Here is a 21,654-nt window from a genome sequence, read left to right as displayed (position 1 = left end):
CGATAAGGACTAGGGAATCCCATAGGAAAGCAAACTGACTAATATCACTGAAGTTCTATTTTTTAAAATTTTTTTCTCCTACTTTCAAGCTAACAAGTTATATTTTATTTTTTAAAATAACCTGACTATGTTTACTTTGGAAAACCCTACTAAAAACCTTTCATCAACCCCACCCTACTCTCTATCTTCTCCAGATTTTGCATGTTAAATTTCTAGGACCTTGTAATCTCAAGAGACTAGTCTCCCTTTCTTCTCACCTCCAAGACATCAATTACTTACTTACATTCCTAGTGACTAGCAGTGCTCTGAATACAGTAGGGGCCTACTCACTAAAATATTGATAATGGGGGAATCTATGCGCACGTGGGGTATATGGGAAATCTCTGTATCTTATGCTCAATTTTGCTATGAACTTAAAACTGTTCTTAGAAAAGAGTCTGTTAACAATAATTATTTAAGAATAAAGTCTGTTAACATTTACAAGGTAGGGGTAGGATGAAGCATGGGCTGTATATATCTCAAGGACCTATGGGCTGGCTGTGGAGCCATGTGGCTTATTTCTCAGTAAAAGCTTCTCCCTAGGAAGCCATTTCTGCCTCCTTCCCTTCCTCTTTCTAGATATTAGTTATGCAAGGTCCATGGGTATGATACAGTCTATAATCTGGCAAACAGGTTGACATGAGATGAGGGTACTAAAAAAATTATATATATATACATACAGACACACACACACACACACAACGTTTACAATAAGTTATCTGGTGATTTTTTTTTAAAAAAAAGACTAAACAACTGAGCTCAAACAGCAAAGACCATTTTTTTCAATCTAAATCTAATTATAAAAGAATCCCTACTGTATTAAAGGCCCACAGAGCACACAGTGATAGCTGTAGCTCCATTTCATTTGCTTATAACAAATATTCATGTTTTCATCAGAGCATAGGAAGGTTCATTGTGAATAGAGCAATTCCTGACACTTCAGGTTCTGTCTTCCTATCAAGAAAAGGTTGTCAAAACCAATATTGTACTGAAAAATGATGTGTTACCTTATCAACATTTTTTTGTTCCCACCCTTGCCAATTACAGAACATTCCTTAACTACTTGATAGTCCAGCAATATTTTATCCTTCATTAAGATCTTTAACACATTAACAAAATTATTAAAACATTGCTTATGCTTAAGAATTCATGCCAATTGATAATAACTTTAAAATGTTTATCCTTATACAATTTAAGTATATGTATAAATGAAAATTATTAAAGTAAATGCCTCTAACAAGTTCAAAAAGATTAGGTAACTAATATTTGGGGAGTATATGACAGTTTATAAAACACTTTTCATGTATAATATTTGATTTAACCCATAAACAACTCTGTGGGCTAGTTAGCATTATTATTATTTTACTATACTTTGCATAAAAATGTAATTTCATTGATGTGCTTTAAAAACCACAAACTATTACTTGGTTGTGCCACTATCTGAATTTACATTTTCTCATTTCAGATTCCAGTTATCTTTCCATGGTTGAGACAGTCTCTGTCTGTACCACTGTTAACAACATATACAGGTGACTGAATAAATGAGTTTAAAAAGTTATCCAGGGCTGGTCCGTTCCAAGATGGCTGAATAGGAACAGCTCCGGTCTGCAGCTCCTAGCGTGATCGACGCAGAAGACTGGTGATTTTGGCATTTCCAGTTGAGGTTCCTGTTTCATCTCATTGGGACTGGTTGGACAGTGGGTGCAGCCCACGGAGGGCAAGGTGAAGTAGGGCGGGGCATTGCCTCACACAGGAAGTGCAACAGGCCAGAGGATTTCCCTTTCCTAGCCAAGGGAAGCCGTGACAGACCGTACCTGGAAAAACAGGACACTCTCGCCAAAATACTGTGCTTTCCCCACGGTCTTAGCAGCCAACAGACCAGGAGATTCTCTCCTGTGCCTGGCTTGGCAGGTCCCATGCCGACGGAGCCTTGCTCACTGCTAGCGCAGCAGCCTGAGAACCTGCGAGGCTGAAGCTTGGCAGGAGGGTGGGGGGATGGTGGGGTGTCTGCCATGGCTGAGGCTTGAGTAGGTAAACAAAGCGGCTGGGAAGCTTGAACTTGGGGGAGCCCACCACAGCTCAGCAAGGGCTACTGCCTCTATAGACTCCACCTCTGTGGACAGGGCATAGCTGAACAAAAGGCAGCAGAAACTTTTGCAGACTTAAACGTCCCTGTCTGACAGCTCTGAAGAGAGCAGTGGTTCTCTCAGCACGACGACTGAGCTCTGAGAATGGACACACTGCTTTCTCAAGTGGGTCCCTGAACGCTGTGTAGCCTAACTGGGAGACACCTCCCAGTAGGGACTGACAGACAACTCATACACGTGGGTGCCCCTCTGGGACAAAGCTTCCAGAGGAAGGATCAGGAAGCAATATTTGCTGTTCTGCAATATTTGTGATTCTGCAGCCTCCGCTGGTGATACCCAGGCAAACAAGGTCTGGAATGGACCTCCAGCAAACTCCAACAGACCTGCAGCTGAGGGACCTGATTGTTAGAAGGAAAACTAACAAACAGAAAGGAATAGCATCAACATCAACAAAAAGGACATTCACACCAAAACCCCATCTGTAGGTCACCAACATCAAAGACCAAAGGTAGATAAAACCACAAAGATGGGGAGAAACCAGAGCAGAAAAGCTGAAAATTCTAAAAACCAAAGTGCTTCTTCTCCTCCAACGGATCGCAGCTGCTTGCCAGCAATGGAACAAACCTGGATGGAGAATGACTTTGACGAGTTGACAGAAGTAGGCTTCAGAAGGTCAGTAATAACAAACTTCTCCAAGCTAAAGGAGCATGTTCTAACCCATCGCAAGGAAGCTAAAAAACTTGAAAAAAGGTTAGACGAATGACTAACTAGAATAAACAGTAGACAGAAGACCTTAAATGAATTGATAGAGCTGAAAACCAAGGCACAAGAACTTCATGATGCATGCACAAGCTTCAATAGCCGATTCGATCAACTAGAAGAAATGATATCAGTGATTGAAGATCAAATTAATGAAATAAAGCAAGAAGAAAAGTTAAAGAAAAAAGTAAAAAGAAACAAACAAAGCCTCCAAGAAATATGGGACTATGTGACAAGACCAAACCTACGTTTGATTGGTGTACCTGAAAGTGACAGGGAGAACGGTACCAAGTTGGAAAAAACTCTTCAGGATATTATCCAGGAGAACTTCCCCAATGTAGCCAGGCAAGCCAACATTCAAACTCAGGAAATATAAGAACACCACAAAGATACTCCTCGAGAAGAGCAACCCCAAGACACATAACTGTCAGATTAACCAAGGTTGAAATGAAGGAAAAAATGTTAAGGGCAGGCAGAGAGAAAAGTCAGGTTACCCACAAAGGGAAGCCCATCAGACTAACAGCGGATGTCTCAGCAGAAATCTTACAAGCCAGAAGAGAGTGGGGGCCAATATTCAACATTCTTAAAGAAAATAATTTTCAACCCAGAACCTCATATCCAGCCAAACTAAGCTTCATAAGTGAAGGAGAAATAAAATCCTTTACAGACAAGCAAATGCTGAGAGATTTTGTCACCACTAGGCCTGCCTTACAAGAGCTCCTGAAGGAAGCACTAAACATGGAAAGGAACAACCGGCACCAGCTGCCGCAAAAACATGCTAAATTGTAAAGACCATCAATGCTATGAAGAAACTGCATCAATTAACAGGCAAAATAACCAGCTAACATCATAATGACAGGATCAAATCCAAACATAACAATATTAACCTTAAATATAAATGGGCTAAATGCCCCAATTAAAAGACACAGACTAGCAAATTGGATAAACAGTCAAGACCCATCAATGTGCTGTATTCAGGAGACCCATCTCATGTGCAGAGACACACATAGGCTCAAAATAAAGGGATGGAGGAAGATCTATCAAGCAAATGGAAAGCAAGAAAAGCAGGGGTTGCAATCCTAGTCTCGGATAAAACAGACTTTAAACCAACAAAGATCAAGAGACAAAGAAGGCCATTACATGATGGTAAAGGGATCAATTCAACAAGAAGAGCTAACTATCCTAAATATATATGCACCCAATACAGGAGCACCCAGATTCATAAAGCAAGTCCTTAGAGATCTACAAAGAGACTTAGACTCCCACACAATAATAATGGGAGACTTTAACACCCCACTGTCAATATTAGACCGATCAATGAGACAGAAGGTTAACAAGGATATTCAGGATTTGAACTCAGCTCTGCACCAAGCAGACCTAATAGACATCTACAAATCTCTCCACCCCAAATCAACAGAATATGCATTCTTCTCAGCACCACATCACACTGATTCTAAAATTGACCACATAATTGGAAGCAAAGCACTCCTCAGCAAATGTAAAAGAATAGAAATCACAACAAACTCTTTCTCAGACCACAGTGCAATCAAATTAGAACTCAGGATTAAGAAACTCATTTAAAACCGCACAACTACATGGAAACTGAACAACTTGCTCCTGAATGAGTACTGGGTAAATAATGAAATGAAGGCAGAAATAAAGATGTTCTTTGAAACCAATGAGAACAAAGATCAACGTACCAGAATCTATGGGACACATTTAAAGTAGTGTGCAGAGGAAAATTTATAGCAGTAGATGCCCATAACAGAAAGCAGGAAAGATCTAAAATCGACACCCTAACATCACAATTAAAAGAACTAGAGAAGCAAGAGCAAACAAATTCTAAAGCTAGCAGAAGGCAAGAAATAACTCAAATCAGAGCAGAACTGAAGGAGACAGAGACACAAAAAAACCCTTCAAAAAAATCAATGAATCCAGGTTTTTTGAAAAGATCAACAAAATTGACAGACCGCTAGCAAGACTAATAAAGAAGAAAAGAGAGAAGAATCAAATAGATGCAATAAAAAATGATAAAGGGGTATCACCACTGATCCCACAGAAATACAAACTACCATCAGAGAATACTATAAACACCTCTACGCAAATAAACTAGAAAATCTAGAAGAAATGGATAAATTCCTGGACACATATGCCCTCCCAAGACTAAACCAGGAAGAAGTTGAATCTCTGAATAGACCAATAACAGGGTCTGAAATTGAGGAAGTAATTAATAGCTTACCAACCAAAAAAAGTCCAGGACCAGACAGATTCACAGCCTAATTCTACCAGAGGTACAAAGAGCAGCTGGGACCATCCATTCCTTCTGAAACCATTCCAATCAACAGAAAAAGAGGGAACCTCCCTAACTCCTTTTATGAGGCTAGCATCATCCTGATACCAAAGCCTGGCAGAGACACAACAAAAAAAGAGAATTTTAGACCAATATCTCTGATGAACATCGATGTGAAAATCCTCAATAAAATACTGGCAAATCGAATCCAGCAGCACATCAAAAAACTTATCCATCACGATCAAGTAGGCTTCATCCCCAGGATGCAAGGCTGGTTCAACATACGCAAATCAATAAATGTAATCCATCACATAAACAGAACCAATGACAAAAACCACACGCTTATCTCAATAGATGCAGAAAAGGCCTTTGACAAAATTCAACAGCCTTTCATGCTAAAAACTCTTAATAAACTAGGTATCGATGGAACATATCTCAAGATAATAAGCTATTTATGACAAACCCACAGCCAATATCATACTGAATGGGCAAAAACTGGAAGCATTCCCTTTGAAAACTGGCACAAGACAAGGCTGCCCTCTCTCACCACTCCTATTCAACATAGTGTTGGAAGTTCTGGCCAGGGCAATCAGGCAAGAGAAAGAAATAAAGGGTATTCAATTAGGAAAAGAGAAAGTCAAATTGTCCCTGTTTGCAGATGACATGATTGTATAGTTAGAAAACCCCATCGTCTCAGCCCAAAATCTCCTTAAGCTGATAAGCAACTTCGGCAAAGTCTCAGGATACAAAATCAATGTGCAAAAATCACAAGCGTTCCTATACACCAATAACAGACAGAGACCCAAATCATGTGTGAACTCCCATTCACAATTGCTTCAAAGAGAATAAAATACCTAGGAATCCAACTTACAAGGGATGTGAAGGACCTCTTCAAGGAGAACTACAAACCACTGCTCAATGAAATAAAAGAGGACAAAAACAAATGGAAGAACATTTCATACTCATGGATAGGAAGAATCAATATAGTGAAAATGGCCATACTGCCCAAAGTAATTTATAGATTCAATGCCATCCCCATAAATACCAATGACTTTCTTCACAGAATTGGACAAAACTAAAGTTCACATGGAACCAAAAAAGGGCCCACATCGCCAAGAAAATCCTAAGCAAAAAGAACGAAGCTGGGGGCTACCTGACTTCGAACTATACTACAAGGCTACAGTAACCAAAACAGCATGATACTGGTATCAAAACAGATATACAGACCAATGGAACACAACAGAGGCCTCAGAAATAACACCACACATCTACAACCATCCCATCTTTGATAAACCTGACAAAAACAAGAAATGGGGAAAAGGTTCTCTATTTAATAAATGGTGCTGGGAAAACTGGCTAGTCATATGTAGAAAGCTGAAACTGGATCCCTTCCTTACACCTTATACAAAAATTAATTCAAGATGGATTGAAGACTTAAATGTTAGACCTAAAACCATAAAAACCCTAGAAGAAAACCTAGACAATACCATTCAGGACATAGGCATGGGCAAGGACTTCATGACTAAAACACCAAAAGCAATGGAAACAAAAGCCAAAATAGACAAATGAGATCTAATTAAACTAAAGAGCTTCTGCATGGGAAAGGAAACTACCATCAGAGTGAACAGGCAACCTACAGAATGGGAGAAAATTTTTGCAATCTACCTATCTGATAAAGGGCTAATATCCAGAATCTACAAAGAACTTAAACAAATTTACAAGAAAAAAACAACCCCATTAAAAAGTGGGCAAAGGATACGAACAGACACTTCTCAAAAGAGGACATTTATGAAGCCAACAGACGCATAAAAAAATGCTCATCATCACTGGTCATCAGAGAAATGCAATCAAAACCACAATGAGATACCATCTCATGCCAGTTAGAATGGCGATCATTAAAGTCAGGAATCAACAGGTGCTGGAGAGGATGTGGAGAAGTAGGAATGCTTTTACACTGTTGATGGTAGTGTAAATTAGTTCAACCATTGTGGAAGACAGTGTGGCAATTCCTCAAGGATCTAGAACTAGAAATACCATTTGACCCAGCGATCCCATTACTGGGTATATACCCAAAGGATTATAAATCATGCTACTATAAAGACACATGCACACGTATGTTTATTGTGGCACTATTCACAATAGCAAAGACTTGGAACCAACCCAAATGTTCATCAATGATAGACTGGATTAAGAAAATGTGGCACATATACACCATGGGATACTATGCAGCCATAAAAAAAGGATGAGTTCATGTCCTCTGCAGGGACATGGTTGAAGATGGAAACCATCATTCTTGGGAAACGATCAGAAGGACAGGAAACCAAACCCACATGTTCTCACTCACAGGTGGAAATTGAGCAATAAGAACACTTGGACACAGGGCGGGGAACATCACACACCAGGGCTTGTCAGGGAGTAGGGGTGCTGGGGGAGGGATAGCATTAGGAGAAATACCTAATGCAAATGACCAGTTGATAGGTGCAGCAAACCAACATGGCACATATATACCTATGTAACAAACCTGCACGTTGTGCACATGTACCCTAGAACTTAAAGTATAAAAAAAAAAAAAAAGAAAAAAAAGTTATCCAGGGCTGCGCTTGGTGGCTGGCTGATGCCTGTGATCCCAGCACTTTGGGAGGCCAAGGCAGGAGGATCACATAAGGTCAGGAGTTCAAGACCAGGAGCCTGGCCAACACGGTGAAACCCAGTCTCCACTAAAAATACAAAAATCAGCTTCGCATGGTGGCAGGCACCTGTAATCCCAGCTACTTGGGAGGCAGCAGAATCGCATGAACCCAGGAGTCGGAGGTTGCAGTGAGCCGAGATTGCACCACTGCACTCCAGCCTGGGTGACAGAATGAGACTCCATCTCAAAAAAAAAAAAAAAAAAAAAGTTATCCAGGAAAAAGAATGTAATGACTAACATAAACTTTAACAAATACAAGGCAAATAACTCTGAAAGACAGTACTTGAGCATAACACAAATATCATGATTAAGACTATCAATAAATAGACATATTTGTTTTAGAGTTATAAAGAAATGTATTTCCCCCAAAATACTGTAAAGTGAGTTGATGGTCAGTACCAGAATGTAAGCTCCATGAGCATAGAGACTTGTCTATTTTGTTCACTGCCATATTCCCAGCATATTAAATGAACATCTGTTGAATGAATGAATACTAAGTACAACATCGAGTTTCAAAATGAGGCTCTAAGATACGGGTAAATGAAGTTCGTTTATATTTAAAACCAGGACACCAAGTACAATTTAATTCATTAGGTAATTACTAAGTAATTTATATGTATGTGCTTATGACTATGCTAAGATACGTTTGTATGGATCCGCCCTTTTAAATAATAAGCTGCATCAGATCTGGAATTGGTGTCAGATTTATATCCTTTAGAGTGCCCAATAAACAACCTTTAGTAGATTATTTTCAACCCTCATTGTACATTAGCATTGCCTGGAGAACGTTAAAAAAAAAAAATGGCTGTGGACTTACCAGACACAAACTAAATTTGAATCTCTGGGGTAGAGACTAAACTCTGATTTTCTTTTCTTTTTTTAATGTTCACAGTTGATATTGACGCCTAGGGATAGGTGAGCATCTCCACTGTAGACCAGTGGTTCTCAAACTTTGGGTTACAGGAGAATCATTTGGAGAGCTGAAAACTCAGTCTTACTCTCCCAGTTTCAGATTCAGTAGGTCTAGGGTAGAACCTAAAAATTTATATTTTTAATAAGTCTCTAGGTGATGCTCATTCTACTGGTATGAGAATCACTCTGAGAACCACTGCTACAGGTCACCTATAGTGTTTCTGGAATGAATTAAAGAATAAATGTAGAAGATATGCAAATAGACAAACATGAACATTATATGAAAAATTTAAATATAAAAAAGTTAGAAAAACATAAATTAAAACCACAATGAGATATCACTACATACTTATTAGAATAGCAGAATGAAAAACAAAACGAAAAATAATGCATGTGCTGGTGAGGGTGCAATTCTCATACACTGCACGTTGAAAAACAGTTTGTCCATTTCTTTTTTTTGAAATTTTATAAATAATATCGACAAAATGTCCATTTCTTATAAGCTAAACATCATATGCTTACTAATCCCAGCAATCATATGCTTACCAAAGCCATCAATCTTATGCCTGGATATTTACTCAATAGAAATTAAGACATATTCACATAAAACTCTGTACATGAATCCTTCTAGTAGTTTTATTCATAATGGCCACCCGCTGGAAACAACTGAGATGTTCTTCAACTGGTAAATGAATAAATAAACTATGGTACATCCATGCGATGAGATACTACTCAGCAATAGAATGCAACAAACTGCAGATAACTAGCAATACTGTTAATGAATGTCAAATGCACTCTGATAAGTGAAAGAAGCCACTCAAAAGGCTATACACTGTACAATTCTACCTATACAACATTCTGGAAAAATTAAAATTATATATAGAAAATTATATATAGAAAAAACAAAACAGTGGTTGCCAAGGGGGGAGGTGTCAACTACAAAGTGGCACAGGAGAATTTTTTGTTGGGGGTTGACTGATAGAACTGTGCAGGACAACTGATTGTGCAGAACCTCATCTGTAAAATGGGATTAATACTATCTACCTACCACACTAAGTTGTTGTGAAAATTAAATAAGATAATAGATGGGAGAGTGCTTTGTAAGCTAAAATATGCCTTATGAAATATAGTCATGCATACAATACATTTTGCAAGCATTCCTCCTCCTCTTTCAACACATACAAAGAGGCAACACTCTCCACAAGAACCACTAACACTTTCTGATATTTCAAGGACAAAGTGACAAGGACCTGGCAAATAAATCAGCAACATACAGTTAATGGGGATGATCAGAGTTAACAGAGAATAACAAAGGGTAATTATGAGGCTGCTTCTCACTGTCCACCAGACTGACTCAGCGATAGGCAGAGACTGAAGGGGCACACTTAGGATAAAACTAGGGGTGAAGATAAAGCATCCATGTACCTTTCTTCTTTCAATTCTTCTGAAATCTTAGAAGAAGAAATATGCTTTTTGTTTTGTTTTACAACACTTAAATCTTTTCTAAGTAAATATCCTCCCAAGCATGCTTGTCACTCCTAACCAATAGTTCTTTCTCAGTAAATTGAGGGATTTTGGTTTCTTGATTATAAAACTATATAGACTCTTTATAGAAAACTAGTGAAGAATAAATACATTTTAAAAAATGAAGGCAGAGAAAGAGTCAAGGTAGAAGCATAATGCTACAACCAGCAGTGTTTATTCTATGAATGTGGTTTAAAAAATATTTTTCATATGTTTATTAGCCATTTGTTTATCTTCTTTTGTGAAGTCTGTTCAAACCTTTGCTAATTTTTAAACAGAAGTGTGTTGTCTCTTATTATTAGTTCCAGTTTTTTATACAGTCTGGATATACTATATTCTTTGTAAGATACATGTTTTGTGAATATTTTGTCTTATGTTGTAGCTTGTCCATTCATTACCTTAATATCTGTCGTGATAAGTTGAAGGTTTTAATTTTGATGAAGTCTACTTTCCATAAATGTGTATTTAACTTAGTTGTAATCATACTGAATACTCAACTTTATACCCTGTTAACTCTTAATAGCAAAAGCATTTATTTCCTGATATTATTAAAACTCCTCACATCATTTTTAATGACTGCAAAATATTTCATTGAATTGATGTTGCCTATTTTACATAACTAGCCTTCAACTATTATACATTAGTGTTAATATATTAATTACAAATAATATCATAAAGGATATCTTTGTAAATAACTTTTGCTTCGTTACTTCAGAATATCTCCTTAAAGTATAGAATTTCAAAGAAAACATATTAGAATGATACAGAAAAGACAGCACATGTTAGCAGTAGAGCGTGTCATCATCATCTATCATCATCTGGAAGGCAGCCTTAGAGATGAAGCCTTTCCCCTATGTGAGGACATGAGATCCACAGACAGAAACTGAATTGTCAGAGTGGGTAGAATCCATTCATTAATGTCTAAGTTAGGTCTTTTGATTTCCATTACCGTGCCCTTTTTGTGATACCACATTAATGCTCCTAAAATCTTAAATTGAAATGAAATGTAGCAAGTCATTAGTATTATTTGAATGTGTAAAATTATATGACTGTGCTCGATTTCAAATGTTGTTCACCAACAATGCATTTCTATACAAGTAGCTCTGAATTTCTATATGCAGTTTTTTCCCTATTTAATTGCTACCATATACATATAATATTCAATTACAGCTGCTTTATAAAGCCAAATTATAATATTAACTTGAAACATTTCGTTTGACTTCAAAATTTTAGATAGTTAATGAGTAAACCATGTCTACTTGCTATACACACAATAACACACCACACACTAAGCTGCCAAAATTCTACTTAAACTTTCTTTCCAAAAAAAAAAAAACCTTTTAAAAATGAAGTAGAAGTAGACAGAAATACTCAATAACTTTGCCTGAAACTTCCAGTATATCTAACAAATATAACACTTAAATCATTCTAACTTCAGGAATTATAACTTGACAAGATAATTATTCTCTTAGGTATAATGTAACATCATCTCTGGGACACTTAAGACTTGGTCTTCCTAATCTAGATTCAGGCTACTTTCTGAATGTGGATGGCATCATACTCTCTTAAAATAAGTCACAATGAGAGAAACACCCAGAGTTCACAGTTTGTGTTTAAAGTTGCTGCTGACTCATTTGTCCCTTGATAACTGAACCTTTCTTTACTAACTTTAATTATAGCTATCTGTCATTTTAAAACTTCCCCTTTCCTCGTGAACGTATTTGCTATCCTTGTGGCCTCTTGACTGTGAGACATTGGGTAAATATGTCACCTCCAAGATTCTTATTATATGGTGTTCAGTCTGCTAAAAACAGAACTTGTACTTTTCATGCATTCCTTTCCTGCATGTGGATGTTGTAAAGATTACGTGAGATGATGTATGTGCAAGAGATTACTGTTGTTATGTTTGAAATAAATTTCATGGAATTTGTTCTAAACTTGGGATGCCATAAATATCCTCCTCCTCTCTGCCATAACACACCAACTATTCCACCAGAAACATCATTCTTAGGCACTATATTCTAAATGAATTGTCAAAACCATGGGGATCTGGAAAAGAAGAACTGCTATGTAATGTCTGGTATCATTACTACTCCCTAATCTCTAAATGCAAGTGACCGAAAAAGATTCTCTCTCAGCTGGATGAAGCAGATTCCTCCAGCGTCATCAAAGTACATCAAGGCAGTTCTATGATCTGGAAGATCCAAACAGATGATTCACTCTTCAAGAGTCCTATTAAAAGTCAATTTTTTTTCCAAGAAATTAATGATATGCTTGAATTGAGAGAAAGAAAAAACACACAAAAGTGTTTTCAAGAATTGGTGTGGTACGTGGGAAAGAACATGGGCTTTGGTGTCACCCAAACCTGGGTATGAATTTCAGCATCAGGATTTTAGGCAAGTTCTATTATGTCTCTTTGCTTATTTTCTCATCTATAAAATGGATACACCCATCTAATAGAGCTGAAAGAAAGAAATAACAATGCACATAATGGCTGGGCATGGTGGCTCACACCTGTAATCCCAGCACTTTGGGAGGCCAAGGCAGGTGGATCACCTGAGGTCAGGAGTTCAAGACCAGCCTGGCCAACATGGTGAAACCCCGTCTCTACTAAAAATACAAAAAATTAGCTAGATGGCATGGTGGGTGTCTGTAATCCCAGCTACTCGGGAGGCTGAGGCAGGAGAATCACTTGAACCTGGGAGGCAGAGGTTGCAGTGAGCCAAGATCATGCCACTGCACTCCAGCCTGGGCAACAAGAGCGAAACTCCATCTCAAAAAATAATCATAATAATGTACATAAAGTCTGCAAGTACAATAGCCTGAGCATAGGTAAGCACTCAAACAATGTCGGCTGTTATTCATTAATTCAACCAGCACTCACTGAGTACTTTAGGTACTAGGCATTATACCAAGCATGCCTATGACCTCTATTATAACTATTATCCAATAGGAATAGGGCAAACCTAAGATGAATGCAGAGTAGATGAGTGCTTTTTTTGTACAATACAAAGGACATGTAGAAAAAGTTAATTTCTCACTACAAAGTAACTCCTGGACAGCTTAATGACCTGATTAAAACTCCACCACTATGGAATCAATCCTTTAATTTGAATTAATCTTTTTCTTAACTTAATGATTTATTTGGTCCCCCAAATCTGCTTTAAAATGTAAACATTCCTAAGAAGTAACAGCTTTACAAAAGAGAAGAGGGAGAGTAGCTACACTTCTCTCCAATGTTTCCTCTTCATCCTTGGCATCGTCTGTCTTCTGGTTCTACTGTTCACTAGCTTTGTTGTTCTTGGGCATGTCACTTTACCTCTCTGAGGCTGCTTCATCATGAAGATGGGGATAACACTCTTCAGCTGCAATGATGTAAGTCAAGATTTACGGAAAAGAGAAAACTTATGGAGTGGGAGACACAAAGAAAGCAACAGGGAGGAAAGAGACACACAGAAAAGACAGTCAGACAGATGCTGACTCAGAGAGGAGGAAAGAGGAGAGAGGCAAATACTCAAAGAATAAAAAATTTCTATAGGGCAGAAATTTCACTCAACGAACATAAGCTCTCAGGATGCAATCCAGCCTGAAAAAGTCCATCTTGGTTGTGACATTTAAGATTTTTAGCATTTCCCAACAATTATTCAGCAAGTTAATGGCAATGGCTTCATCAACATCTTCAAGGAAAAAATGAAGACCTGCTGAGAGGCACAGAGACAGTAAAACCATAGAAGAGCCAGCAAACTTCATCAATTTGTTTGAATGTTCTAAGCAGTCACACTTAAGTGACTTAAGCCATATTCTGTGATATTAAAAAATGTGTATTGCTGTATATACTATATGTTCGTGCCAACATATCACTGTAAAGGGTTATATACACAAAATTATGTATTTACTTTTGTTGAGCATTTTAAGGAATTTTCAAAGACAATATAAATTTTTAACCTTTTCTACTGATTTTAGATCTCAACCCTATAAATGCTAATTTTTGTCCTCTATTTTTTCTCTTCCTTACTGATGATGTATTGAGAGGAAAAGGATTTTTATCATCAGACTGCCTTAACTATGTTCTGACCCTCTTTTTCTAGGCAGCTTATCTGATCAGTTGAATAAATCTGTTCTAGGAATAATAGTTCCTTACTCTAAAGCCTCCTATCAACTATTAGTTCTTACACTTTAGCCCAGTTAGTTGCTTTGGCTTACTCACGCATGTCTGGACAGGCCCAGGCAAGTCTTAGCCTTAAACCTTTCATAAGCAACTTCCTCTCCTTCTTTCTTCTTCCTTGCACTTACCTATTTAGGAAAGTTTTAGGCTATTAGCAAATCGAGTATCAGTTTAAGATTGTGAGGTTCAGCTCCAGCCAATGGATGCAGGACAGAGCAGTAAGGATGACCCAAATGCATAAGGGATAAACATGTCTGCCTTTCCTTTGTTCAGGTGTGCTCTTGCCATTGTTCCATCTGCGTGGAGCACCCTTTCTGCAGAAAGTAAAGATTGCCTTGCTGAGAGGTCCTTTGTCTCTGTGCTGACTTTTCTTCACAACACTTTTTATCTATTTCTAACAACAGTTATACCTTATGACAAAGTAAAAAATTTCTAAGTTGAATAGTATCAGGATGAAGGCAAGTTGGTCCATACTTTGCCCAGTTTAAATGCACTCAATATATTTCTAGGAAAAGTCAAATATTTTCCCTCCTGGCACTACCTTGGTTTACTTCTCATCTGTCTTCTTCCAAGTTTCAAAACTCACACATACCTTTCCAATCACTAGTCTTCTCTAGAACCACATTGTTCACCTGCATCTGGATGAGGGGGCTCCCATACCTGGCCCCCTATCACAAAACCCCCATCTGCTTTTTCAATAGAACCCAACAGGTTTCCACAATACACATTCCCAAATGAAGCAAACTGCACATTTTGGCCTTAGTTCGCAGTATCCTGAAAGCAAAACCATTGACTCTTCTGAAGACATCACAAATTAACAGTAAATTAAATGGCTGCCATCTCTCATTAAAGTGCCTAATAAGGCACTAAAAAAATTATATTATGAGAAGATAAAGCCAAAGGTTACAAACTAACAGTTTTGTCTGAACAGTGTTTTAAAAAATCTAGTAACTGAAAAACAGAAAAATCTAGTAACTTAGATTTCTGAGTTTTCTAAAACAATCTGAAGATCTGGCAACAGTGGGTCCACACCCACTCACAGCAACAATAGGCTGGCAGGAGTGACAGGTGTCCCCATTCAGTAGCACAGAAGCTCTCAAGCACATGATGGTTTTCTGGAAGATTGTTGTGACCATCAAGGACCTTTGTGCTATGGTAATACTACACTGTACCTAGGTCTCATGCTGGAGTTCAAGGAATACAGCAGTAAGCAAAACATAAAAACCCCTACCCTTGTGCAACTACACTGTGGTTTTGAGTAGATGCTGAAGGAGACGGAAAAGCCACCAACTAAAAATAGTAAAGCGAAGGTGTTCTAATGTTCCTGAGAACACTTAATAGTATCCTTGAGAGAATCCTTTTGTAAAGTGAATGGCCACTCCCTCCTTTATCAGTTTTGAGATCTAGATTGGGTGTGCTTAAAATGAATCCATATTAATTGCTAGATTACAATGTGAATTCCTATGTCTCTATATCTGATCAAATATCATTGTCATTCAAAATGATTTATAAGCTTCACTCATAGCTGCAATTATCTCCATACCATATATTCTATATATAACAGTGACCTAAATATACTGTCTAAATTTGTGGTGAACCTTTTCAGATAAGCATTTTTTCATTAAAAGATAATATGATACATTCTCCTTTAAGCTTAGCATTAAATGTACTAACAAAATTATACTGCATATTAAATTAACACTTAAAATTTCAGATTCACATTCAATTCTATTTTTGAACATAAAGCCAAGCCCTTATATTTTGAAAGTTTCTAAATCTCAATCTTAGAAACTTTCAAAACATAAGGGCTTTGTCAACTGCCCTCAATTTCTGCCTTTGCTGATGTACACTAAAATCTACAGGGCCTGATAGTCATGTTAACAGGTAAATGAATAAAAGATGCCAGGAAGATTGCTTGATGACTTGAAGAAGTGTCTATACAGAGGAGTTTACACATTCTAATTAAGTTCTCCTGATGTTAAAATTGCAAGAAACCATGAGCTGTAATATTGAAGGCAGTTTAAGGCAAGGAGAAGAGAAAATTATCCATATTGTCTAGCTAAATTAAAATTATTTCACCCAAGAAAGTCTGGTTATGTCTGCCTTAAACCAAATCATATTGTTTCATTTCACAACTTGGGTTAGTGAGAGTATGATTACTGTTTAAGAAATTCTTCTCTATGAAATTGTTCCCTAACTCAGTTATCACCACCATCACTATCCTCGTCATCTTGTCTAGAAGTGTAGAAGTTATCTTCGATCAATCTTGATTCTGTGACTCCAAGAATTAGAACGATCTAAGATAGGCGGTATCTGAAGGGAGAGTAGGCTGCTATTAAGTGACTCAAATCCAAGTCTTCCGCCTGCTAAGCCACATTCTTTCCATTATGCTGTACTAGCTCTTCCTCAATAACTTAAATCTAAAGCTTTTAGAGCTAGCAGAGTCAGTATCTCATTTAATCTTGGTAATGACCCTGAGACGTAAGCTGAGGCAGATGTAATTATTTCTAACATACAGGACACTGGGTATCTAAAGGATAAAATTCTTTGTTCAAAGATGTTATATCTAATGCCTAGTAATATCTATAAGACAGAACTATTAGGAAAATCATTGTGTGTAACTGAAATAAATTATCTTTAGAGTAACAGTATCTCTAAATGAGTGTAGTATATCTGTTAGGTGTGTATTCTGGGGATGGTAAATACTAGACATCTGTACTGCCCTCTCCTTTCCCACTGTTATCTTTTAGCACATTCTTTCCTACTGGAGCTGAACCCAGCCTCAAAATCTTTCTGTACCACTGCTCCAGAGAGCCCCATATCAGTTGACTGGCATGGCATTCCTGTTTTGACTCTCTTCACTTAGGTCCCACATTGTATAACATTTGTTTCTGATGTTTTCTTTGCTTTTGAGTTGATATTTGTTATTAATGGTTCTCATATTACATCATGTTTGTATACACTGTCTTCTGCATGTACAGATTCCTGCTTTTTGCTTTTTATTTATTTCAGAGCCTCAACTGTAGTAATTCATACACAGTGAATCCTCAAAGTGTTCTGAATGTATCTGAGACAAATGGATGGTATTTAGGGAAAAAATATAAAATTAAAAAAAAAAAACTGCCGTTATTTCTGAATATAATTTAGATCAAGGGTCAGTAAACATTTACTGTAAAAAGCCAGATAATAAATACGATAAGTTTTCCTAACCAGATGATCTGTGACGCACTCACTCAACCCTGCCATGACAGTGTGACAGTACCCACAGAAAACACATTAACAGGTGAGTATACTATGTTCCCATGAAACCATTTATGGACACTGAAACAGAATTTTCATATAATTTTCACAAGTCACCAAATATTACTCCTCTTTTGATTTTTTTCTCCAACAATTAAAAAATATAAAAACAACTGTTAGCTTGCAGGCCACAGAAAATCAGAAGGCAGGCTGAATTTGGTCCATGGCCCAGAGTTTACTGACCCCAGGCCTAGATCTAGAGTTGTCAAAGTGAGAACTTCTGGTGGTCTGCAAGATCTTTTCAGCAAGTTCAATTACCAATGTGTGAGACAAAATTTTCTTTGTGTACGTCAACAAAATAGACCAAACGTAGATGCAAATATGAGGAGCTAGTTACCTTCTATTTAAATAAGCCAAAAACTGAAGAGATTGACAAAAATGTAAAAGAATGCCACTCTTCTCAATAATTTTTCCTTTATGTTTATAAAATGAAAAGTGGTATCCCATATCAAATACTGTTTATATTAACATGTAATAGGCTTATTTTTCATATGTTAATATTTTTAGAATTCTTCAGTTTTGATTTCTAATATGATAAATGTCAGTTGATATAATCAATAAACAAAAGCTCTCTGGGGACCCTCAGTAAATTTTAAGAATGTGACTAGGTGCAGTGGCTCATGCCTGTAATCCCAACATTTTGGGAGGCTGAGGCGGGTGGATCCCCTGAGGTCAGGAGTTCAAGACTGGCTGGCAAAACCCCATCTCTACCAAAAATACAAAAATTAGCTTGGTGTGGTGGCATGCACGTATAATCCCAGCTACTTGGGAGGCTGAGGCAGGAGAATCACTTGAACCTGGGAGGCGGAGGTTGAAGTGAGCCAGGATTGCACCACTGCACTCCAGCCTGGGTAACAAAGCGAGACTTGGTCTCAAAAAAAAAAAAAAAAATTAAAAATGTAATGGGAGCATAAGACCTAAAACTTTGAGAACCAGCTGCTGAGCCACAGATAGATTAACTTACAGCTGGTGCACTGCCAGCAGAGTGTACCTAGGCCTGCCCTTGAGACAAAACCACCTGGGAGACAACTTCATTGCAAGCTCTATCTTGGCCTCTCCCCACCTAAAAGATTCCTGGCATTTCTCTCATTAGATCCTGATTTGGTCAAATGTAATCCCATGTATTTATATTCTTACATAATAAAGTTAGTGAAGACATGGTGGTTATTTTCATAAAAGAAAAAGCACTTCAGCCTTTACTCTGTCAAAACAGGCATCTAGAAGCAATTCTCTCTCTCTGGCCTCTATTTTCTAATCTTTAAAAACAAAAAAATTATTATTGCAATTCCTTGCCGCCAGAACATATCTCAAAACAGATTCATTAGCTCATTTACATATCATAGTGTACCTCTGACCTGGCTACACAAATATTGTGGGAGCCTGATCCTAATTAGAACCCTCACAGCAGTGTTAAATCTAAAGAAAGAAAATCCACTAGACATGGTACAAGTTTATACTTGCATAAACTTGTATTAGTATAATACAAGTATTATACTAATAATACGGCACTAAAATTACATTTTGCAAGTAAGGTATACAGATCTTATAGAGGATTTTTTAAAAGTATTAATATTTTGCTTGTACTGTCATTTGAAATCTAAAAACTTTTTAAAATAAAATTCTAGGGGAAATTTTTATTTTAATTATTTTAGGGGAAAGTTATTTTAATTCCAGGGTTACAATATACAGGGAAACTTTATATAAGGAAGTATTTCTTTCAATATAAATATACATAAGGTTTGACTGTCTATCCAAATAATGTGTACTGGTGGCCTGAGAAAACATTTTCTTTCTTTTTCCAACCCCATTTTAGAGAGATTTAAGAAGTAATAGCCACGATTTCAACATTTATCATTTTTTTGAATTATATGTTCTTAATTAGAAAGTGTTTCTCCATGAGTATATGATTCTAAAAGTCTTCACCCTTTACCTTGTGGAATAATAACTTTGTAAACAATAACAAAAGAAGAAACAATTTATATTTTTGAATATTTGTCCTTCAACCTGTATTATAAAATTACTTAAAACTCAGGAATTGTGATTGGATGCTAAGTCTGCCACAATTTATGAGTACTGGCTCCAAATAGTCAAATAAAATACATTTGGCTACTTAGACCAACACCAAAACTGAAATCCATTAGCATCTTTTTTTTCAAGATTGAAAAATTGCTATTTATTTGACAAAAAACTATTGCATTTAATAAAGAAATGTTAATAACTGGTACATACATTAGTTCAAAATATTTTCACTAAGCACCAAATAGAACAGTTCTCGGTCTTTTCACTGAGAACGCCTTTGAAAAAATGCCTATAACAATCAGTTTATTTAGGTTTTTAATCAAGAAATCGAAAACTGCCAATCAGAGTTTCTAATTACCATGAGATGACCAGGTAAACAACCTTGAGGTCATATAACGTGAGCTTTTAAAAGCTTTGTTTAATCTCTACATCCCAACTGAGGGGATTTGTTGGCCTCAGGCTGGTAATCACACACACACACACACACACACACACACACACACACACACACACACACACACACACACACACACACACACACACACACACACACACACACACACACACACACACACACACACACACACACACACACACACACACACACACACACACACACACACACACACACACACACCACTGAGTAATAAATATCATGGATAAAAGATAAAGACTATATGGCCCATGTATATTTAAGGGGAATAATGTCTAATTCTCATGGCTATACAATTAATTCACTAGCATCTTTAAGATCAGAAAGCCACTGGCAAATTATTATCTCTTTGGGAAATTATTAATCATTTGAGGGAAGAGTGAAAAATACATTAGAAGAATGTTGGGAGCTGTGATGTTAAAAAAAGAACAAAAAATAAACTTAAAATATGGGGAAAATGCTTACTGGTTAAATCTACAGTAAAAATAAAAGTCTCATCATGATTGCAAAACATTCCAAATTGTGAAACTTAAGTTATTTGTAAAATAGACAAAAGTGAAGCAGCTTCCTCAGTCATTTTTTGAGATCTCAGCATCAATTTAAAGAAAATGCTTATATTTAAAAGAAAGCCTATTTCAAAATACGAATCCCTACATTAAGCACATATAAGGACATGAGGTAAATTTATGTCTCATATCATACAACACTCCTGCTCCATGTGTGTGTAAATGAAGGTGTTGGGAGACTAAAGTTAGAAAAGGTTATTTGCTTCACTATTCACTTCTTTAAGAAATACAAGCGTCTCAATCCTAAAAGAAGCAAAGACTATAGGACTAAATAGATGCTAATGTGAAAAAATCAATTTATATAAAATTGGTATGTGGACCACATGGAAGAATGGGAAAAGAAAGGGCATATATATTTTACTGTGCAGAAAAGATATATTATTTCTGGTAAATACTGTCTAAAAATTTTTTTTGGTATAAAAAATTACATTGCCTGCTCCAATTCTTAAGTCAAAGTTATGTCCACTAAAAAACTTGAATGTAATAGTTTATTAAGAAGGCAACAATTTAAAAACCACATGGAATTTATACTACCACAATGCTAAAATGGATCAAGGAGATTTTGGTTTATAGTTGAGAAGATAAGGTAGTCTTCTGAGAAAACATAGCTAACATTACTCCAAAGCGGCAAAACCAAAATCAAAGTATGGTTATTTTAAAGCATGGCACAGCAGTTTAAAACTTGAACAATACCATTGTTGTTTAAATAAAAGAGTTTTCAGTTTTATTTTGTTTTCCCAATTCCCCTCCCCAGCAATGGGACAATACACATAACTAGCTGCTGGGAAATTTTCTGAGCACTTTGTGGAAACTGTTGGCTTTCAGAAATGGGCAGGCTGATTTGAACCAAAAATTAGACAAAATACAGAAT

At 36.8% G+C, this 21,654-nt stretch overlaps 1 protein-coding gene across 5 annotated transcripts in view; it reads right to left on the bottom strand.

The window, feature by feature from the left end:
- Positions 1–21,654, bottom strand: part of NSMCE2 (NSE2 (MMS21) homolog, SMC5-SMC6 complex SUMO ligase) — a 274,162-nt gene that overhangs the window by 162,044 nt on the left and 90,464 nt on the right. The window lies entirely within an intron of this gene.

This window comes from Pongo abelii, chromosome 7 (assembly GCF_028885655.2).
Source record: "Pongo abelii isolate AG06213 chromosome 7, NHGRI_mPonAbe1-v2.0_pri, whole genome shotgun sequence".
Taxonomy (NCBI): Eukaryota; Metazoa; Chordata; class Mammalia; order Primates; family Hominidae; genus Pongo; species Pongo abelii.
The sequence above is the reverse complement of the archived record's forward strand: the minus strand, read 5'-3'. Positions and strand labels throughout refer to the sequence as shown.